Source organism: Parus major, chromosome 8 (genome assembly GCF_001522545.3).
Source record: "Parus major isolate Abel chromosome 8, Parus_major1.1, whole genome shotgun sequence".
Lineage (NCBI taxonomy): Eukaryota > Metazoa > Chordata > Aves > Passeriformes > Paridae > Parus > Parus major.
In genome coordinates, this window is record NC_031777.1 from 13,495,624 (window position 1) to 13,516,901 (window position 21,278).

Sequence of the window (21,278 nt, forward strand, 5' to 3'; positions counted from 1 at the left end):
GTCTCGTTGCTGAGGTATCTCAGTATGTCACAGAGAGCTCCCTGAGACAGCCCATTTGGAAAGGTGCTCCTGGAACAGGCCACTTCTTAGACACCACCTTTGCCACGTTAACTGAGAAATGTGGCTACTCAATCTGATGCTCTGTGTGACATAAGCACACTGGGTCAAGTGATAAGCCCGATATTTCAGTCACAGCCCATCTCCATTAAAAAAAAAAAATCCTGTTCATGACTTTACATTCATAAATACTCTCACAATGTCAAGGGATGGGGGGTTTTCATCAATTCATTAGATCTGCTCCCATGAATTATTTATATTCAGTGCTAAAAATGGTTCCGAAACATTACAAGAATTCAATATCAGTTTTCACAGTGGGATTTCATCATTTTAGCACTGTAGCATAATAGCCTAATGCAATACTAATACTAATACGATATGGTGCTAATAGGGTACAATGAGAGTTCTCTCTAATATGCAAACATTTCCATGTTGCATTATTATTTCTTTTAAGTTAATATGATATGGTGATAATATGATGAAATGAATTAGTTTCATATCATTGTTTGCATGAGTTGCGCATATTAAAAGAATATTTTCCCCCCTCCCTTTGAATTCACTTGGAATGAGCTTGAAAATTTACCCTGTAGTTATTCTTATGCTAATGAGGCTGTTTAGTAGGAAACACTCCCGCTGTTGCTTAGCCAGCTGAAGAAAGAATAGGCGCATGCCACCTCTTGCTGGAATAAGAATTTTCCTGGCCTGTTCTGAAAGCCTCTGTCCTAAATATGTTTGCTTTAACATTTCCCACTAGCTCATAGATTCATTGCATATTGATGCTAAATTCTCTGATCAATATTTATCAGGAGCACTTCCACATAAGTGGACATGGCTCCCAGCGCAGCTGCCGTGAGGGGAAAGGCACGGGGAGTCACACACCAGCACCTGGGGAGGTGACCACAGAGACAGACCCATCATGGTTGGTGCGGCCCAGGTCTGGCAAGTGCTGGGAACAGAGAGATGGCAAGGCCATACCCAGGCTCCAGGGTCCATCACAGTACTCTCCTCCAGGTCTTGTGATGTTTTGCCAAAGCCTGTGCTGTGTATTCATTGATGCAAAAAAAACAAGCTGGTGTAAGGGTTTTTTCCCTCTGTCCCACAAAGCAGAATATCTACCAGCCTTGGAGAGAAATCTTGTCTGCCCTTCCCAGAAATGAGCTCTGTTCCCTGGCACGTCACACTGATGGAAGGGCCCCTTCATTTCCCAGCTCTGGTAGCAGACCCATGGAAAGCACCCTACAGATGCATTGGAATTCTGTGTTGGACACAACCTGCAGGGCTTGAAGCCCTGTTCTTACTGTTTGCCTTTTGTGCTACAACACTTAAATGTGCAAACTGGAATGGCTGTAATGGGACTTTATTTGGCCCTTTTCAGAGGGACTCATTGGGATAACTGTGCTTGTTAATAAATGGGCACTGAAATTTTGAGGACTTCTCTTTGGGGATGTTGTGGGGCTCTAGTACAGGATGATAGGGAAGGACATTCCTAAGTAATTCAGCTAACATTAGCCTCTGGTTATTTTCTTCCTGACTTCCCTTTGGAGACAGAGGACATCCCACAAGGTGGCTGAGAACAACATCCTGATCTGCCCGTACCCCAGCTTTAACTTCATGCAGATCGAGTAATTGCCTTCAAATCCCAGCACATCCAGCTTGATGGAATCTGAATGCAGACTCTATGACCATGAATTCACACAAAGTTATGCAAGAGAATTTTACGCCCGACGTTAACAGCACATGTACGACACAGAAAACTTCTCCAAATGTTACAGGGGTTTAAAATGTCATAAATAAAAGATTCCAAAGTTTTTTTAATTATTAGATTTCCAAAGCTATTTTACATAATTCCCTGTATAATCCAATCTTAAACTCAGAAGACACTCATGCAGATGACATTTCCTCTCTGTTTTGAATAGGGATTATTTTTTAAGAGGATACAGAACCTGGAAGTATTTCAATAGGTCTGATATTTAAAGCATATTTAATGGCATTTATGTTTTAATCTTCTTACCTACTAAACTTTAAAGAGAGCTGCAAGGAATTCAACAGTGAAAAAAATAATTAGACACTAGTTAGTAACATAAAATGCATAGGCAATGGGTCAGTTGATTCATGAACAGGACGTGAACAGGACATAAACAGGAATGGCTGTCAGGGCAACACTGCCTACCATGCTTTCCACCCTCCAACAGTCACACTGCTCCCATCCTCTCAACATCCTGAAAGTGTTCGACTGCTTACAGACTTTGGCTACACTGCTGGCAACAGGATGATCTGAAAGCAATGACCCAAATTCACCAGGTTCCTTATAGATGTGCAGATCAGAGGAATCTTTGCCAGCAAGAGAAGACAGGGGCAAATGAATAATTCTCGTAAGTCATTTTGCGTTTTCCAGCCAACACAGCACCATCTGAGACCTCTCATGGGAAGACTACTCACCTTAAGCAAATCTCACAGAAAATTATACAAAGAAAACCTTTGTTGATTTTCTGAACTTTAGAGTTTTAGAAACAAAGTCTTATTTTGATCATATACATTCAGCTCTTCTGCCTTAAGGCTGTTGCAAGTTGAGTGGCAATGAGTTACACCTTGTGCTGGTGCTTGTCTCCCTAAAATTCACACATACTCATTTGCTGTTTCAGACCTGGAAGAGCCTGCAGACAACTGCCTGCTTGTTTTTCTTCTCACACTCTGCCTAACCCCAGGAGCAAGGATCTACTTCATTAGGAGTAAAGGTATTAATTAGCAGTGAACCTGTTTAACCCACATGCTCTTTCATGCGGCTTCATAACGAATTCCAAACAACCCTGAGTTGTAACATGACTACTATTTTCTCATATTAGAGCAGATACTCATTCTCTTGCAATCAGAGGCAGAGGTCTAGCAAACACCTCTTTCCAAGGGGCCCATAGATTGGAGCCTGCTGAAGTTTCCCCACGGCAGGATGGGTGTATTCACACATGAGAGTGACTAGGTATGACACTCCTGCAGCATTCTTCCAGCTTTCTGACACTGTGCCCTAAGCCAGCTTCAAAAGGTGAAAGGAGTAAAGGAGTAGTGATAAACTGTGAATAAACACTGTTTACTTTGTTTCTAGCTTCTCATAAAGAATCACTTACATGAGTGAGTCTTGTTAAATTCAGAAGTTTCTAGAGCCACCGCCCAACGCGTGTTCCCTCCATGCAGTGTTTGTTGTGCCTGCCGGTGGCTGGGTGCACAGTGCCAGTGGCAGTGCTGGTGGCAGTGCGTGGCATGGCTGGTTAGGAGGCCCAGCCAGATCTTTGTTGAGTTGCAGTTTTTTAATCCCTGTAGTATCAGCCATGGCTGATTAGTTACTTATTTCATTGAGCAGGACCCAGCATGGTCATAGTGGGCACAAGCTTTACTCTCCCTAGTTAAGGATCAGGACTCACATGTGGTTGTCTGAGGAGTCACCTCAGGCCGACAATCATAAAACACACATTAGAAAAGACACATTTCAAAGATTTGGATGCATAGTTATTTCTACATTAAAAGAACCAATTTTGCAAAACCTCCCTGTGTGGCCCAGACAAATTGATGTGATTACTTTCAGCTATCAGTGGGAACAAATAGGTCTTATGCAACTTAAGCACAATAAGCCTGGCCATTATTCTATTCTGAAAAATCAAAGATTTCTTGGTGTTACCATTACTATTGCTCTGCAACTTGTGAAAAACAATTCCAACTATCAGGAAATAATTATGAACAAAGTCCAGTTAATTATACAAGACATCTAAGCTGCCCTAATTAAGGATTGGTTCAATACTGTTCACTTGGTAATTTTTTTTTTAATTGTGAATAGATTTAGTAGAAGCCTGGCTGATAAACAAATAATGAGATTGGTGGTCCAGAAGGAATTTGATTAATAAAATTATTCACAAATTATTTATTTCCTCTGGTTTATATTGTTCTTTCTTCTACCTTAGAACAGGAATAGAAGGAGAGGGATTGCACTTACTGGTTTCAGTGCCTATGCTCCTTCCTGTCAGAAACACCCTACAATCCTGAGCCTGAGGATTAAAGCTTTATTCATGCAACCATGATAAAATGGGGTAAGAATTCAAAGCCACGCTAAGTCCCTGATGCAGGCACATTCAGGGAGATTCCTGGATCCATAGAAGCCTTATGGACTTTGCTGCAAGTACTCATCTTGCATAAATACAGTGTCTATGGAATTTGTGCTCAACCATGAGAAAATGGTCAGGGCTGGTAAAAACCAAAACCAACAAGCAATAGATCTGGTTCCACAGTTGATATTTGCCCGCCATTTCTTCGGGAGAATTTACATAACTCCTGTTGACCTGTGTAGTGTCCCAAATCCAGAAACAGGCCACGAACAGGTGAAATCGAGCCCAGCTGCTGCAGCTGCAGAGATCAGACCCTGAAGGTGCCCAGAGCAAGGAGTGGGCTCATGGGCCAGTCAGGCAGGCAGGGCTGGAGGGGGCATGGGCAGGGCACTGGGGGAAGGAGAAAGAGCCTCTTGGTTGAATGTCTGTGGCTGAGTTCCAGCAAATCCTCGTGTATTACCACCACACCAACGATGGATGACTGCATTTTAACAGGAAAACAACTTTACATATGTTTTAAACTACAGTCTGCTAGCCTCGTATTTTAATATGAAACTGAAGCAATTTACTTCCTTTTTAATGGATTACAGAAGGAGCTCAAGCATAATGCTTCTACCCTTGTATGATCAATACTTTTAACACATTCATAAATTATTAATATTCTGCTCACAAAATTAACTACCTCTAAGATGCACAATTGCTCAATACTCAAAAGAAAAAAACATTTAAGGAAGTAAAATGTTTCTTTGCATTTTTAGAGGTCTCTAGTAGCTTACTATACAGCAGGAAAGCTACACTGTTTATTATTCAATGTAGTATATTAATTCTAATTTATTTCACTAGTTTTTCTTCCTTCTGTGGCACCATAAAGGGACTGGGCATACGACTGTTTAATCAGTCAAAAGCCCATACCATGAAGACTGTCTCATTGCATTCTTCCTAGAAATGAATCTGTTTTCTAGATGGGAAGGCTTTGGGTAAGAGGAAGGGGCTGAGCTGATTTAGGAGTTGGCATGAGTCAATACTATTCAGAATTAGCCCATGCAACATTAAATAATATCCCAATGCTATCATCACAGTGTTCCTGCTGACATCTCTTCACCAATGCTGTTGATAAGTATCCTAAAGAGGACATGCATCTTCCTGTTAATTAATACCATGTGCTATATTCATTTAGCTGCATTTCATTAGCTGAATTATAAAATTAGAAAATAATCTTCCAAAATGTGTCTCATTTTTATAATTCTTGTCTCACTTTCTCAATGAAGAGCAAATACAGAGATCTCAAGTCTCTGCCTAGGGATCACAAAATTTTTCTTTTTCCAAGTGCTACTCTTTGTTTTCTAATAAGTCTGACTTAGAATATCTTAGCTAAAAATGGACAATTAGTATCAAATTGTAAAGGCTAAAAATGTCTTTAAAAGTTCCAACTAAGGGAGAGCAAATGTGCTCCCATAGAGGGATCAGTGGCTCAGAGCATTGCTTTGTGTCTCGGGGGCTCAAGGAATACTGCAGGCAGTGGAAGGATTACCGGGCTCTCCATCTTGTAGCTCTCTGGGAGCTATACTCATACCCCATTATCCTTGACATAATGAAATTGAATTAGTTTGATAAATGTATTTTAATCTAAAGAAGATGTGAATTATTTGATCAAATATATTCAAGGCAAAGTTTTTATAACAATGCTTAATAAACATGAAATGGCATAGCTCATTGTTGGTAAAAACAAAACAGAAAACTCCACTTGGTGTTTTACACAGCTGTTCCCAGCCTGAGCAGACCCCTGGCTGATACCAGTGTCTGAGATGTGTTCATAAGCTGTTTGCACTGCATGAGCAGCAACTTCATTTCCATCTTCATCAAGATGTTAACACCTCTGCTGCAGTTACCCTCATTGTAAAGTTTAATGGAAATTCCTTAGGTATGATGTACAAACTTTCAGCTCTGGAAATAATCCCTCCCATCAAGGCCTATGGCCATGGGAGAGGTACCATTGCTGTGAAGAGAGCTTTCAGTCCATAGGTGTTCCAGCCCAATGCACTGACTTTGAGGGGGTTGGGTGGGTTTTGTTTGGGTCTTGTTTTCTTTTGGTGGTGAATTTTTCAGTCAGAAGTACCAAAAAGTTCTGAAACTATGAGACCACAAAAACACTTATGAGACCACAAAAGCACTTCCAGATTTTTCCATTACCAACTATAAACCAGCCTTAAGGAGATTCCTCGTTTACCTTTCATGGATCCTTTGAGCTTACCCTTATTTGCTTAGCTTGTGACAATGCTGGGGAATCTTTGAGCAACATCATTACAAAGGTTTTCTGGCTCTTTACAATCATTTCCTTAAAAAGCATGAATGTATATCTGAAAACAAACGCTGGATTTCAGCAACCTCTTGTGTAGCCTAGTAAAATAGCAGGAAGAATAACGTAATTAACCAGACTGACTTCTCCAACTCAAATATGTTACAACCTTCATCACTACAAATTTCAATAGATATTGTGATGTTACAGTGTTTAAACCATATGCATTTCTTTATTCAAAGTCTAGAGGCAGAATAAATAGCTGCCAACACAGCCAGAAAGTCCCGGCAGACTTACAAGCAAGAAATTCTTATCACTAGTGTGAATGCTAAGGAAGTAGCTGTCTTTATACAATTAAAGTTCAAGGTTGCATCTATAATAGGCTTTTCAGCTGTATTTGGAAGTAATTTAAACTGTTACTCACCCATAACCTTGTTAGAGATTCATGGTGTTGAGTATGTAAAGCTGAAGAGACTGAAAGGGTTATAATACATTTACTAAAGGAATAGAGGCTTGTAGCTAGAGAGAATATTGTGCAGGGAAGCTACAGGGGTTTGGAAAAACTGCTTTTTGTGAGAGTACATTTCTCTTACAGCATCTGAATTATTCTTAGGAGACAATTTTTTGGAGAGGTAGTCATCATCATTTACCAGTTTTGTAAAGATATTTCTCTGCCATCCAGACAAGAAATTAAGTAATTTAGATGTGGTTAGTGTTGGAATGGGTCCTTCTGTTTTGATCCAGCTCTGGTAAGGATATGGGAAAAGATTTTCCTTCAGTAATTCCCATAGGTCTTAAAAAAAAAAGCGAAGAAAAAAGAAAAAAAAAGCTGTGATTACCAACTGGTGTTCTCCATAACAGCCTCTGGGGCCAGAAATGCAACAAATTCTTCCAAGCATCTTCAGGAGTTCCTGTGGAACAGTGATATGATTGGAGTTGTTTTCACTTTGATTACTGGATGTTTCTCACACTGTTCATCCAATACAAAGTGATGTGGGAGCTCTATGCATCAAGATCCCACTCCATTTCAGAAATTACAGAAAAAGAGGCAGAAAACAGAAAAATCAGAAAGAAAAAGGGAAATGGCAGCAGGCCAGCCTAATCATTTAGAGTGGCACAAAGGAAACAAGAAAAGAGAAAGAGGGCATTGAATGGGTAATATTAAGTAATGGCATGATGTCCAAATATTTGCAATGCTGGCTCCCATGCACATGGGCAAGTCATGCTTCCCATTACAGAATAATGGCAGGGCACGACCCCATGTTTCAGCTGCACTTCATTCTGGCTCTTTTCACCACTGAAATACTTCTGTGGCTATTCTGCAAATTCCACTGTCCAAGTTTTCACACTTCCAGGAGGGGCTGAAATGGCATCCCTTGAAATTTACAAAATGTCATTTATAAAGTACACCTCACCCTATGCTGCTCTTTTCATTTAGAGAGTCTGAAAAGGGATGGAGTTATTTAAATTCTTAAAGGGATACTCTCACAACATTTTCAAGAAAGTCAAGAATTTCAAAAATCCTGCTACACCCATGTAGGCTTTTCACTGTACCCATCACATAGCTTTTAAGCACTTCCAAAGATCCTGAGTACTTTGTGACTGAGCACAAGGCTCAGTAAGCTTCCAGTATACTTATCTTTTGAAAATAGGAGGTCAAACCTTTTGAGAGTTGATTCTTCGTAAAGAAGCTTCTGTCGAGCAAATCATAGACCTGACATAGCCTGTCAGATGCAGGTTCACCAAATAGCCCTTGGGGCTGTGTGCACACTACTGATACACAATGTTATGAGCACAACTTGGTATTTGATTGCAGCCTTTATTGGCCTGTGAATTTCACCACAAACAGTTGTTTCCATTATTGGTTTTGGTTTTTTTTAATAGATATGTATGAGGCTACAGGTTCCTGAATTCATAAATTGTAAACTATATTAAATACACTGAAAATTGACTGATGATGACTGCTACTGTTCTAGGCTAATTTCTCTTCTAAACCATGATATGAAAATTCTGGCTAATGGGCTCGTGACAAGACTAAACAGGGGTAATAGCAGACTTAATCAAGAAAACAAATGGGATTCATTAAAAGCTGGCACTCAGCGGATAATCTTTGGAGAGTTCTAACCTCAATCTACGTGTCCCATCAAAAATGAAGAAAAAAAAAAATCATCAGCTGACTTTATCTTGGGCTGTTAAGCCAATTCAGTGGAAATTCATAATGGAAAAATATTAGACATGTTTCTCTTTACAGCTCTTTTTATTCTCTATCACAGAACTCACAGTAAAACATTAACTAGAATTTTCTTCATGCAGTTGAGAAGACAAATTAGATATAGTTTTCACAACTACCTCTAACAGGTAATTTAAGATAACACTGTAGTACTATAACCATTTCTTGGCAAATACTAAGATTTTATATATTACATATATTTATATATAAAATACACATACATATCTTCCATATGTATGTATGATATACAAAGCCTATAAAGCTTTTATATTTATATGTTAGTACAAAACATCCACACACGTACCCTGCATTGTGCACTTTTATAAGCTGAAAGGCTAGAGATGGAAGCCAAATGCTACTCCTAGTTTCAGAAATATTCTCTCTACAATAAACAAAATCAGTTCCCTAAGTATAACCATCTTCAAAATTCAGTTTTAATTCTGCAGTTCAGTCACCCATAAAAAGGGAGAAAACTTTAAAATTTATTATTACTCCCCTCCAACAGCTTCTATCTTGTTAAAATATGCACAAAATTACCAGATAAACAGCTAACTCTCCTAAGTAAGTATCTAAATATTTCTTTAGCCAATATAATGTTATCAAAAAAGAAGTAGTAAAATTACTCTTGAATTGCAAGAAATACATGTCCAGCCATGATCTACTTTGAATTTAAGAGCAAGAAAAAAATAAATATGTTTCAGATTTACTTTTTATTCACTTCTCTTAGAAGTGCAAATGCATGGAAACTACTGTCTGACATCTATGTAACCTACCTGAGCTCTCTAGGGGCCAAATGAAATCCTTACTGATGCATCAAAGACTTTTGATGGTTGGGGATTGTTTGGAATTGGTATATATATATTCAATCTGTTTTGTAATTCCCCCACTTTGCAAACACAGTTTATTTGCTCTCATTTGGTTCACTAAGTTCTGCAAAAGCTTATTTACTCTCAGTGCCACCTCCTAATTACTTTAGGGAAGTCATATTGTTTTGTCATTAAGCTCTTCTAGCTCTGTTTTGAGCAGGACATATTTTCTGTTAAAGTGTCCAAATTCTTTTCAGGTGGCTGCACCCTTGCAGCATGTGGCCTTACACTGTGTCTAAACTTGCTAAGGCAATTTGAGCATTATCAGTCTGCTAATTAATGTCCTATAATAATTCTGACCTTTAAAAATTGTCTTCTAGCACTGCTGTTTCACAGGCCTGCTGTGTATATACTTTTCCTTTTTTTCCTTGTGAAATTTTTCCACCGACATCATCTGCTCTCAGAGACATCCCAGCTCACTTAAGCATTGCTGACAGAACTTGGAAATAGTCCTGGCTAAAATTTTGAGGTTTGGTTTGAGTTGTTTTTTTTTTTTCCTCTGTTTGCTTTGAAGACTAGATTAGCTATTCTTGCAGCAAACACTCAGAAAGAGGAGCTTTTGTATTATGAGAGCATGCTGCAAGCTGGCTCCTTGGTGATCCACATGCACACACAAGCCCTTCCCCAAGTCAGTAGGTCCAAATACATCCAGATCAAGGGCAAAAAAGGGAATGAACACCTGAAAGCTGTGGGTGAGCAACAGAGAATCCATGCTTAAGTTCATTTTGTGCACAAGTACTGCTACTAATACCCCCAACTTCCAGGGATGGCCTTGATGCACAGATTCAGGAGACATTTATGGGACACAGAGAGTGCTCCAGCTCTAAGAGACAACCCTTCTGCTTCTGCAACCATACATGCAACCCTTCTGCGGATTCTGCTATTGACTGTCTAGCCTTCCCTGATTAATATTAACAATATGGGGGTGGCTGCAAAAGATTCATTACTTAAGAACATAATGAGAAACTTTCTTTGCAGTAGAGTCATTTGGAGGGATACAGATGTGCATGCCACAGGTCATGCTCCTGTAATTACAAAGTTATCTGATAACACAACCAGCCTTATTAGAAACCTTTTAATATTTTTGGGATTAATCCAGGAAAGGGAAACAGTGTGCCAAGTCAGAAACCACAGCAACAGTGCTCACTGTGATCCCAGCAGAGGAAAGGCTGTGCTTACACCTCACTTTCCCTTCTCAACAATCACGCTGAAGAAGAGGGTCCAGAGTAATAAGCTGCCTTTCTTGGTACGTTTGTAGGCAGCCTGGGGAAACACATGGACTAGAAGAGTGAAGGGACTTACTGAGGCTGGGAAGAGCTCGTGTCTTGGAGCTGAGGGGTGGCAGCAGACATCAATGCCACTGTGTCAGGGCTGTGCCCTGCGGCACACCCAGAAAGGACCCTGGCCTGTCCCAGCAAGGTAGCAGCAGTGCTGCCCACTGACCAGGAATCTGCCAGCAGCCATCAGGTCCCTTTTGTGCCCATTAAACAACATTTCTCTCTATAATCACCAGCTGTGTTGAGGTCTTTCCAAACAACAGAACAGCTGGAGCCAATGCTTTCACATAGTGCAAAAAAAGAAGCAGGAGAGACTGGCATAAGGGACAAGGATACCTGCAGGGGAAAATGAATGTTTAAGAAAAAAAAATACAAAAACTATATCATCCCAGTTGATGAAGTTTTGTATGCATTTATGTTGTCAAGCTCATGAACTTGAAAAGAGATGCAAACTTTGTTACAGAAATAATAGTAGAGGGTTTTTTTTTTAAAACCTCCAAAACCACAGTGAGGATTTTCTCAAAGTCCTGCAAAGCCATTCTTTATGAACCCAACATCAGGAGTTTCCTGTTACACAGTTACAAAAGCAGTGAGGATTTTTAAGGGTTCTGCTTGTCACACCACCAGGACTCGGTGAATTATCTGAGACATGTTTTGCAGCTGTCAGATATCTGTATCTCTATGACACAGCACAAAACAGAGAAGAGCTGTCCATAAGAGAGATCTACAACTGTATTCACCTGAGAACAGAGAGGGCATGTGAACAGAAAGAGAAATATTCCAAAACATGTCACTGGAAAAGACAGCAAAGGATATTGACCCTTTCTGTAGTCTCACTAAGGATGTCAGCATGTTATCAAAGCTTAAGGAACAGAAACAGTCCTGACATACTCCCAAGGTATTTCTATGCTTTTGTTACCCATCGTGAACACACTTATCTAAAACCACAATGAATGGGAACATGCATACATGTGTCACAAATCAAACTTTACCTGGACAGGTTTCCTGGGGGGGTTGTAAAGACTTTCTTTCTTGAAAATTCTTTGGTACAGGTGCAAAGTGCCTCTGTCTGGTGAGTCAATAAACCTCATTATCAAGATACTGGGTAAGCAAAAAAAAATCTCATCACAGAAACATCAAAATACGAAAGATGGTACTGACTCAGAGACACTGCATTGGCAAAACTACCTTGGGCTGATTCCAGGAGATACACAAGAGGTATTTTACCCAGTTCCATCTATGGAAGTATATTGTGTATACACAGCGCAGCATACTCAAGAGGAGGAGCAGAGAGCACTGACTGTAACACTTGCCCACTGAATGGAATCAGACCTCTAATAATCAGACACTTGTTCTGTTCATTGGCTACAGGAGAAAAAGTAAACAAATATGTGAAACCCAAATAACAGAAAAGGTAAAACCAATATGAGAAACACCAGGAACAGAGAAGACAAAAATGTTGAAGTTCTGACCTTGACCAGTGTGTCTCCTGCTATGAGCTGTATGTTCTAATGAATGGAAAGTGACTCTGCAGTCACAAGTCCCAGACCTTCATCAGACCCTCAGATTCTCTGGTTTCCAGGATATTGCTGTTTTAATGAGTTTGCACTGCAAAGCTGCATGGCCAGTTGTGAGCCCTTGCTAGCACTCACAACAAGGTGCCAGAATGATGAACCATGTGAAGAACTCTACAGTTGCCCAAAGCCTCTGAGTAGGAACAACAAAGAGCACACTCAGCTTTCAGTTCCTTATCTAAGGTACAAGAGGGACACGGGTCAAAAAGAGCACTGCACAGTAGAGAATGTGTCCAGCTTTGGACTGCTGGCTTCATGGAAGTAAGATGAAGGTTTTCTATACCCCAGCCAAAACCAGCACACAAGGCCAAGGCTGCAGCTAGGTTTGATCATAATTGCTGCTGCTGGTTCTCCATCCTATAAACAGACCACAGATGGTTAATGACACAGATGTTTAATGACAAACACCTAGACTATTCTTGAGAATGGTTGCGGATCTCAGAAGCACAAAGACTTACTTTCTTCCTTCCTGCTTTGGAGAAATGTGGGGTATAACATAAAACTGATCCTGCAAAGACTTTTCTGTGAGCAGCTTTGATCTCCTGCATAGGTCTACCACATACATTCACAAATACTAGCAGTTATCAAACACCAAAAACCCCAAAACATCTAAATGTAGCAAGAAGGAAAAAAAGAAAAAAATCACTATTTGAATCTGAATCTTTCAGTTGGTCTGCAGTGTCTTGGTTTTGGATCACGAAGACACTAAGACACCACTAAGACAGAATTTAGTGCAGTAAATACATTGGGGTTTGTTGGGGTCACAAAGTGAAGGTTCAGCCACATTTTTCCCAGACCAGGGGAATAGCAGAGTGCTGAAACCATAAGAAAAGGGGACTGAAGCCAACAGGTTGTTATCCTGAAGCCAGGGGTAATCTCCCTGTGTTCCTGTGCCCCTGTGGCAGCAGGGTCCCTGGCTGCTGCTCCCCTCCAGGGAGGAGGTGCCTCTTGGCCTCATTGTTCAGTTGTCCTACAGGTAACAGTGGCAGGTGTTGTGGTCTGCTGTTCTCCAGCAAAGCTTTAGTAAATTATTAATTTCCTCTGCCTTCAGTTTTCTACCTTCGGACACCTTGATAGCTTAAATAAGTACATCCCAAAGCTCTCTGGAGAGAGGAGAGAGGCTGGAGGGAAGCAGGCTCCTGCCTGTCTGACAGCTTTGCAAACGTTCCTCTGGTTTTCCTGCCTGTAGTAAGGGTGGGGGATGAAGGAGAAAGAGATGAAGTTGTCCTTTGACATTTTACATCCACGCCTTACTGAGATAACCTTTACGGATAATTTTTCCCAGCAGGTGTTAGATATTTCTTGTGAGCATTTAACAGTGAAACATCATTAAGTAATGACTGGCAATAGAAATTTGTTACAAATTTTTTTGGAGGGGTGGAACCAAGACAAATTAACCTTAGGATTTTAAATATGAAGACAAGTTCTCTTTGTACTAATCCTGTTACTGTGGATATCCTTACTAGCATACTTGAAAGCAGATTCACTTTGTCTGAACTTACTGTAATGCATTCAAGATGCCCTTTCTCCAACTTTTAGAGAAGCAACTGCAAGCAATTATTACTAAAAATATTTTAAGGGTATTGAAAACAATCCTTCCTGTTTCAAAATATGTTTTTCCAGCAAATGATTTTTTTCATTTAAAAAAAAATTCCAATAAAACAATAGAGCTAATTTCATAAATTCTAGCATCATGAAGAACAAATATAACCTCTTTATTTTAACTGTTTAGTTGTTGATCTCCGAACATTTCCGACTCAAAAAGTGTGTGGGGGTGGCGGGGGGAGGTGTTGTTTTGGAGTTTTTGTCAAAAAACAGTTGTTGCTGAAGAGTCAAATTTGCACACATGTGGAGCGGCTGAAGAGCAGGGTGATGGCCCAGGCCCGCCCTCCTTGCGGCAGCCTGCGAGCAGAGCAGCTCTCACAGCGTTACCAGCGGTTTGCGAGGAAAACCCGTGCTCTAACAGCGGCAGATTTTCATTTTCTGGGGGGAAAGGCGCAGCCTTGCTCCCCACCGGCCCTACCTGCTCACCCGTCCTTACCCAGCTTTTTTCCCTTTCCCTCCTCTTTGGGCTGCGCTGGTGCCTTCTCGCGGCGCCCGTCCCATGCCTCTGTGGCCCCCGGGCAGGCCGTGCGGGGCGCGCTCCCGCTGCCCCTCAGAGCCGGAGCGGCGCTGCCCAGCGGGGCCTGCCGCGGCCGGGGCGCCCTCACGGCCCGGCTCCCACCGCGGCGCGCCCGCTCTGGTGCCACGGAAGTCTGTCAGCGCCCTGTGGAGTTCCTGAGTTGCTGCTGTACAGTATTTTGTTTTATAATGGCTCCATTTCACACTCCAATGCAGCTGACTTACCCTACTGTATTTCACTCTTCTTAATTAGATTTTGCTAGTTATTCCTGAGCCCCTCCACAGCCGAAGCAGCGCAGAGCCATGGCTGCTCTCTGTGCTAAAGCAGCCCCAGGGGCTGCACCCACACACGCTGGAAGAGAGAAATGTGTGTTTTGTGCCAACAAGAAGGTGTACGGTCAAAGAGCCCGGTCAGGCAGCAGCCGGGGGCGCCGGCAGAGGCAAGCGCTGCTCAGGTGGGCCGCCCGTGTGTCCCTTGGTGTCCGTGCTCGCCCCACACACCACTGACCCCATTCCTGCCCTGCTCTGGGCACACCTCCTCCCATCTTCCCCCTCCCTGCTCTCCCCTCACTCTGAATATAGGGGAGTGTTTTCTAGAGGAGTGAATTATCTGATTGTTATCTCTCACTCCAAAGGCTCTCGGTGCAATATACAGCTCCTGACGCCCCTGGACTTGTAGGAATTTATAGCAGTAGATTGACAGGAAGTTTTTTCTGCAGGTTGTTTATATTATTGTAAGCTGCTTAGGAGGAAAGCTTTAACAGAACGCTAGATAAAAAGAAAATGGGTTTTAAAACCTCCAGTCACTCTTCTTTCTTAACTTGTTCTTGAACAAATAAATGTGAGCCCTGGGAAGATACCTGAAGGCACTTTCACAAGAAAAAAGCGTGGAACACAGCAGAATGCGATGGGCAAAACATCCTCTGCTCAGCGTTTGGCAACAAAACACCCCACTGAAAACCTGGGGGAAGAGCAGGACCTGGGCAGTGAGGTCAGACTATGAATGAAGGCACTCGGGTATGTGAATAAATAAATGGTCCTTGCATTTTCTACCAGTAGGATCCCATATCCTGCAGTATCAGGTATCTTAATAGCTATTGATTTTTTTCTATATTCTGCCCACAGCTAGAGCAAAATTTCATTCAAATGAAAAACTCATGAACATGCTGGCAGTTATCCTGGGTGAAGGAAAGACAAAGGATTGGGAAACAGAACATTAAACAGAATATTTATTTTAGCATTACACAGAGGTCCCATTCAGCAAAGAAGGACCTTCAGCAATCCCAATGAAAATTATTTCAGACTAAGGACAGAAATAGAAAGTTTCCTCTCATCTGCAGCAATACTGAACTGACACCTTTTGGGAGACAATTGCATGTCTTTCAGTCACTTAATACATCCTTATCTGCCCCAAGGGTTTGCCCTGTTGAGAGAAGAGCAGCACAAAAAGTAATATAAAATCTCCCAGGTGGTGCCATGTGGGCAGCCTTCCCCCATCATCCCGAGCAGAGAGAGAGGAGTTCAGAGCCAGGGAAAAAGTCTCTCTGACTGTCAGTCCATGAAATCCAATGGAAACATGGGGAGTGCTGTCAGGACAAAACCAGGATCATTGCTTGGGATTCATGGCAATCCAAGGGAGCTGAAACCTTCGCATGAAGAGAAATGAGAATCAAGTAGTGACTCAGCCTATCCCATTGGATGATGCCGAAAAATAAAGCAGTCTGAAAAAACAGTCTCAATCCTGTGGTTCTCAAGTGCTGAACACAGGGGAAAAGCAATTTTCTCTGTCAGCACTGCTGGTTAATAGGGGCAGACCAAACAGGTTTACTTTTAAGTGCCTGTCTTCAGTCTGGAGGACAAAGGTTTTCTCCAGGCAGGGAGAAGATATCAGTTGGTCTAAGTGAAGTCTCAGCAGGAAGTTTCCCTGCAAAATACAGAATTTAAATCATTTATTTACATTTCTTGTATTTGAACAGGACACTAAGAGAGAGAAAGAAAGAGAAACCTGGTAAGAGCAGTCAGCTTCCTTGGAATGGGAACTACAAACACAACAGTGAAAGGGCAGCTCAGTTCCTGTGCAAAACACGGTATAAAGCCTAGCAATTCTCAATGGTAAAAATAACTCAGAGCAAATTCACAACTCAGAGCAAACTGAGCAGCAACAATTCATAGTTTACTCAGTAAAAAAGTAAATTTCTGTAGTATATTCTCTAATATTTTAGCATATTCGTTACTGTGTAGCAGAAGCACAAAATGTACGATGGAGATGGAGATGCAGGGAGTCAAAGAGGCACTTGGGCTGGAAGGGAAAGCTATTGCAAACTCAAGAGAAAACAAAGCTTTTTGTCCTGCTATGCTACCTTGCTCAACTGGAGAATTAGAGGTTTAGTATCTATGGTGTTAAAGCATGTTTTTAGGTAGAGGCAGAAGTGGGCTAAGGAGCCACAAGAAAAGGGAATGGATCCTGTGTTGCTGGAGCTCAAGTCTGTAGAATGCAGCCCACAAATACGGAATTGGAGGTTGGGATTATAGTTCCATGATGATGAAGTTAGCAGGGATAGTTGAACAGAGGGGTAAACTGCAAAGGTTTTGATCTCTGCGGAATAGGTAAGTAACCCTCAAAGAGTCATTGATCCCTATCATACTTTCACCCATCCACTTCAGTTCCACCTATCAGTCTGGCTGTCAGTGCATGGGAAAGAGTTCCCTCCCTTCAAAGTGACAACACAGAAAGTGAATCTGCTTCTGGGCAGGTGGGAGGTGAATTGGTTGTGTCCTGGGATGAGTATCTTCTCAGGCACCCTGCTGCCTCTAGGATCAAACAGGAGCCATCAGGGGAGTCAGTGGCTTCTTTCCCTGGCTTTGCCCTTTGTGCTGTGTGGAAGAACAAACTTCTGACACCTGTATGGGTACAGATGGCTCCATGCTTTCTTCAGCAGTAGCCCTAAAGAAGTACCTGAAAATAGACTGACCTTTTGATTATACACAGGCAACTTGCCTGCTCTTTTAGCTGCTGCTGTTGAGTTTTCCCAGGCAATCTCTAAACATAAAATAGGAGCGATTTTAAAAGAAAATGGGTTCATCAGGTCAGTGGTAGTGTAATTCTGGAAAGGGTATGAAAGTGAGGAAGTAATGATAATGCATGAATTGAAGAACTGATATAATTTGCCATAGCTGCACTGAGGTAAGGAATTGTAAATAAAACTTCCTGTCTGTCTGGAACATAATGAGTTCCCTACCTTTTAACAGTGACTGCAAAATAAATTAAAAGAAAACACATACTGCCTTCCTCCACTTGCAGATAGTATCTATTTATTAAGGTAAAAGGAACAGTGACAGAGAATACTGCTTCTGCACAACAATACTTGCATTAACTCCAAAGTCCTGGCCACTGCTCAGAGATGAAGAAAGTAGGGGGAATGATACTGGTATGGGAATAAAGTGATCTGAAATTTCCACTGACAGTAAGATAGGGAGAGTAATGGGCAGTGGAGGCTTGTCCCTAACCTTCATGTAGCTTTTCTTGTGCTGGAAGGAACAGTGATTCCTCCCAGCGATTTTAGGGCAGGAGAGGATGTTTGAAGGCAATGACTTTGTCTGTGAGAGAAGTAGTATTAGTGGTGGTTAACTGCAGCCACTGCTTTTATAACTTCTTAGTGCTTCAATACAGACACTGTCCTTACTGCTCTGAAATTTCAGACTGGACTTTCAAGTGCAGGAAGCCCAAGAACAGAAAGGAACAGTAGTGCAAAAAGAGTGATGTGAGTAGGACTCCCAATAAAATGTCCATAGCCAGAAGGGGTGGAGCTGAACAAGCTCACTAAAAGACACACGACAGCTGAGTTTCTGAAATGCACAATCATTAGACAATACTTCTTATAGAACTGTGTGAAGATACCCTTTTACCTAGCTGGTGATTCAGATGTCCCACCAAGTTGCTGTGAATAGAGATATGGCTAAAAGCAAGCAAACAAGAAGAGAAAAAAATGGAGGAGGAAAGAAAAGACTGATTTTTACCTACACACAACAGGACTCTGTATAGTTACTTCTCATTCCCTTAAACCTCACCACAGGCAGGGACCCTATGTCAACCGACTGATCGAGGCCTCTGTGAACTATACATTTCCATTTCTTATCTGGAGAACAAAATGGAAACTATGGTAACAGAGACAGACCTGATGAAGTCCATCAAAGCCTGAGAAGGAAACTCAGTCTACCTCTGCCTAGAGCCTGTGACCTCTCTGCTAAGGCTCCCAACCAGAGGGGCACTCCTCGTGACAGTGTGATGGGGATATAAATAACTCTTACATAGACATAACCCACTGCACAATTGCTACTGATTTTCACCCGTGCTGTGCTTGGTCTCCTGGTTGGAAGCCATGTGCATCCCTCATTTCAGGGTATACCTCTTAAAAGCATATATCACTTTAGCTGTTATCCAGAAACTGAATAATCAAAAGCATTGGAATTTGGATTGGTAATTTTAGCTCAACCTGCTAGATTTATCTTAATCTATATTTATATAAAACACATCTGGAAATTGTGCCATGGTTGTAATTTGTAACTTCATGTAAAATATATTTAAAATACAAAGAACATTTCTGAATATACTGCTTTTATAGACAAACATAATTTCAAATTTTGCAGGTTTTCCGTCTTCTGAAGAAACAGATAGAAATTTAAAATATAGAATAGGAAACTTTTCTCCTAGGAAGTATAACAGTTTTTTATAATGCACTCAAAGGCAATTTACTGTGACACGTCTTAAAAAGTGAAGCTCATTTTTACAGTGTATGGGGAGTTTTTGCAGCATGGTAGAATTCCTGTATGCCTGACAGCACAAAGAATAGTGTGTGAAATACCATGTGGATTTAAAATGACCAAAAGCAGAGGCTAGTTTATAATTATCATTGCTATAGAACACAAAGTCTTTTTGGGGAGGCCTGGAGCAGGGTGTTTTGAGCCCCAGAAGAGAAAATAGGTCATTTATGTCAATGAGAAAAGGATGCATCTTGGCTCACTTTGCTTTCCCCCAGCTAGTAACAAACTGCATCCTGAGCTTAAAAGCAGAAAACCTGGTGAGGTCAGCCGTATTTGTGCCATTTGTCTTTCCAGGCTGATTTTTAACTCAGCCTTCAAGTGTTACAAGGAGATTCTTATTGTTACAAAAAAAAATAAAAAATACAGTTTGCCCTTCTTCCTAGAGGCAAGGACTGGGCTGTTGCCCACACTGCCTGTGGATTCATCTGGATCCTGGCTCCTGGGGGAATCATGAGGAGCAAGCCTGGGACAAAGCCTGTGCCCCCAAGGTTGCAAAAGGCTGCTTCATGAACAGTTTGCCCAGTAACAGGGGCTGTAAGACAGAGCCAAGCTGTAAGCACTCATGTTTACACATTTGGGGTTTTTTTTAAACAAAAGGAGAGTTGGTAGTATTGGACAGACTGAATAGCAGCAATTGGCACACCCTGTTGTTATTAATCCATTAGGTGGATGTAAAAGCACTAAAAGGAATGGGAACCCAGGCGAAGATACAGAAACTATACCATACTGTTGCCACTAGATTTGGGAACCTCTTGTGCTCTTACACTCCCCTTTGCACTGTCAAGGTGCCTGGCCTTGCAGCCACTCAGCCTGTGTTCAGCACTTTGTTTAAGGTGCATTACATAAACACCTTCTAGCTCATGGTTATTTAGGAGCATTTGCACTGGAAAAATAGGAAAGAAAGTAGTGCTTGAATTGTCTACATAAACATGCTTAAAAACGTACTCCCTTTTTGGTATCAGTTTGGCATATGTGATGAAGACTGAGAGATACAACTTTCAGCACAAAACTAGCATCATCTCGTGGAAGATATACATAAGTGACAGACTCTGAAATGGAAGAAAAAAAGGAACATCAAAATTATTTAAGAGTAGCAAACAAAATCATAAATAGTGGTTTTGTCATGCATTTGCTGTATAGCCACAGCTCTGAAATTTTAAGTGCTAGTGTTGGAGAAAGAAAGCATTTGGCCAGGTGCAATCTGAATTCTAGTTCCAAATTATTCCAGAACCTGTCCTCTAGTATGTCAAACAACTAATACACTAATAGATGTCTTTATCACAGCAGGAGCACAACCAGCTTTTGGCCAGATTTTTTCTTAGAAACTGTCACAGAATTAGTTTTATTCTAGAGTTACCAGTATCCTGTGAATTCTGGACCTCAGAGGATTTCTGAAACCATCATGCAAAATGAACATATGGATTAATTGCAGAAAGAATAGATACTATCACTTACATCTGAAAAATAATCAATATTGTAGAAAAGGCTTGTAAGCAGAATTAAAAGGAGAGGTAATTTTCTTTAATCAGTGTTGAGCTATTATGCATTACCAATTTTCATTAGTACTTTTTGTCTGCCTGGAACAGACATATAAGAGGAGAAAGGGATGTATATAAAACTAGCTCAGAAAGTTCTATCACTTTTTATATGCTATTCCTTGCCTGCCATTTTAAATTTTGTGTGTGTGTGTACTTTTCAGCTTTCACACATTTTAAAATGATACAGTAGTATATCAATTATAATTGAGTGGCAATAAAAAATATTATTTCTCTCTTTGCTAGATGTATGGTGTGAGTGAGCCAAAGCAAAGATTTGTAGGCTGTGGAGAGATAATTTAAAAGTGTAATGGCTGCTAGTGCTTGCTTATGTTACTAACTTTGTTTTCTTTTCCCTTTTTTATATTTGTCATATAATTTTTACTGTGTCTTTTTCTCCTCTGAAAGCATTT

General features: G+C 41.0%; 1 long non-coding RNA gene across 2 annotated transcripts in view; it reads right to left on the minus strand.

The window, feature by feature from the left end:
* Window positions 1-15,542: 15,542 nt before the first annotated feature.
* LOC107208015 overlaps window positions 15,543-21,278 on the minus strand; it is an 84,274-nt gene continuing 78,538 nt past the window's right edge. For both annotated transcript variants that reach the window (XR_004498553.1, XR_004498551.1), the window contains one exon: window positions 15,543-16,433. This is a non-coding gene — a long non-coding RNA (uncharacterized LOC107208015). The remainder of the gene's footprint in view (window positions 16,434-21,278) is intronic.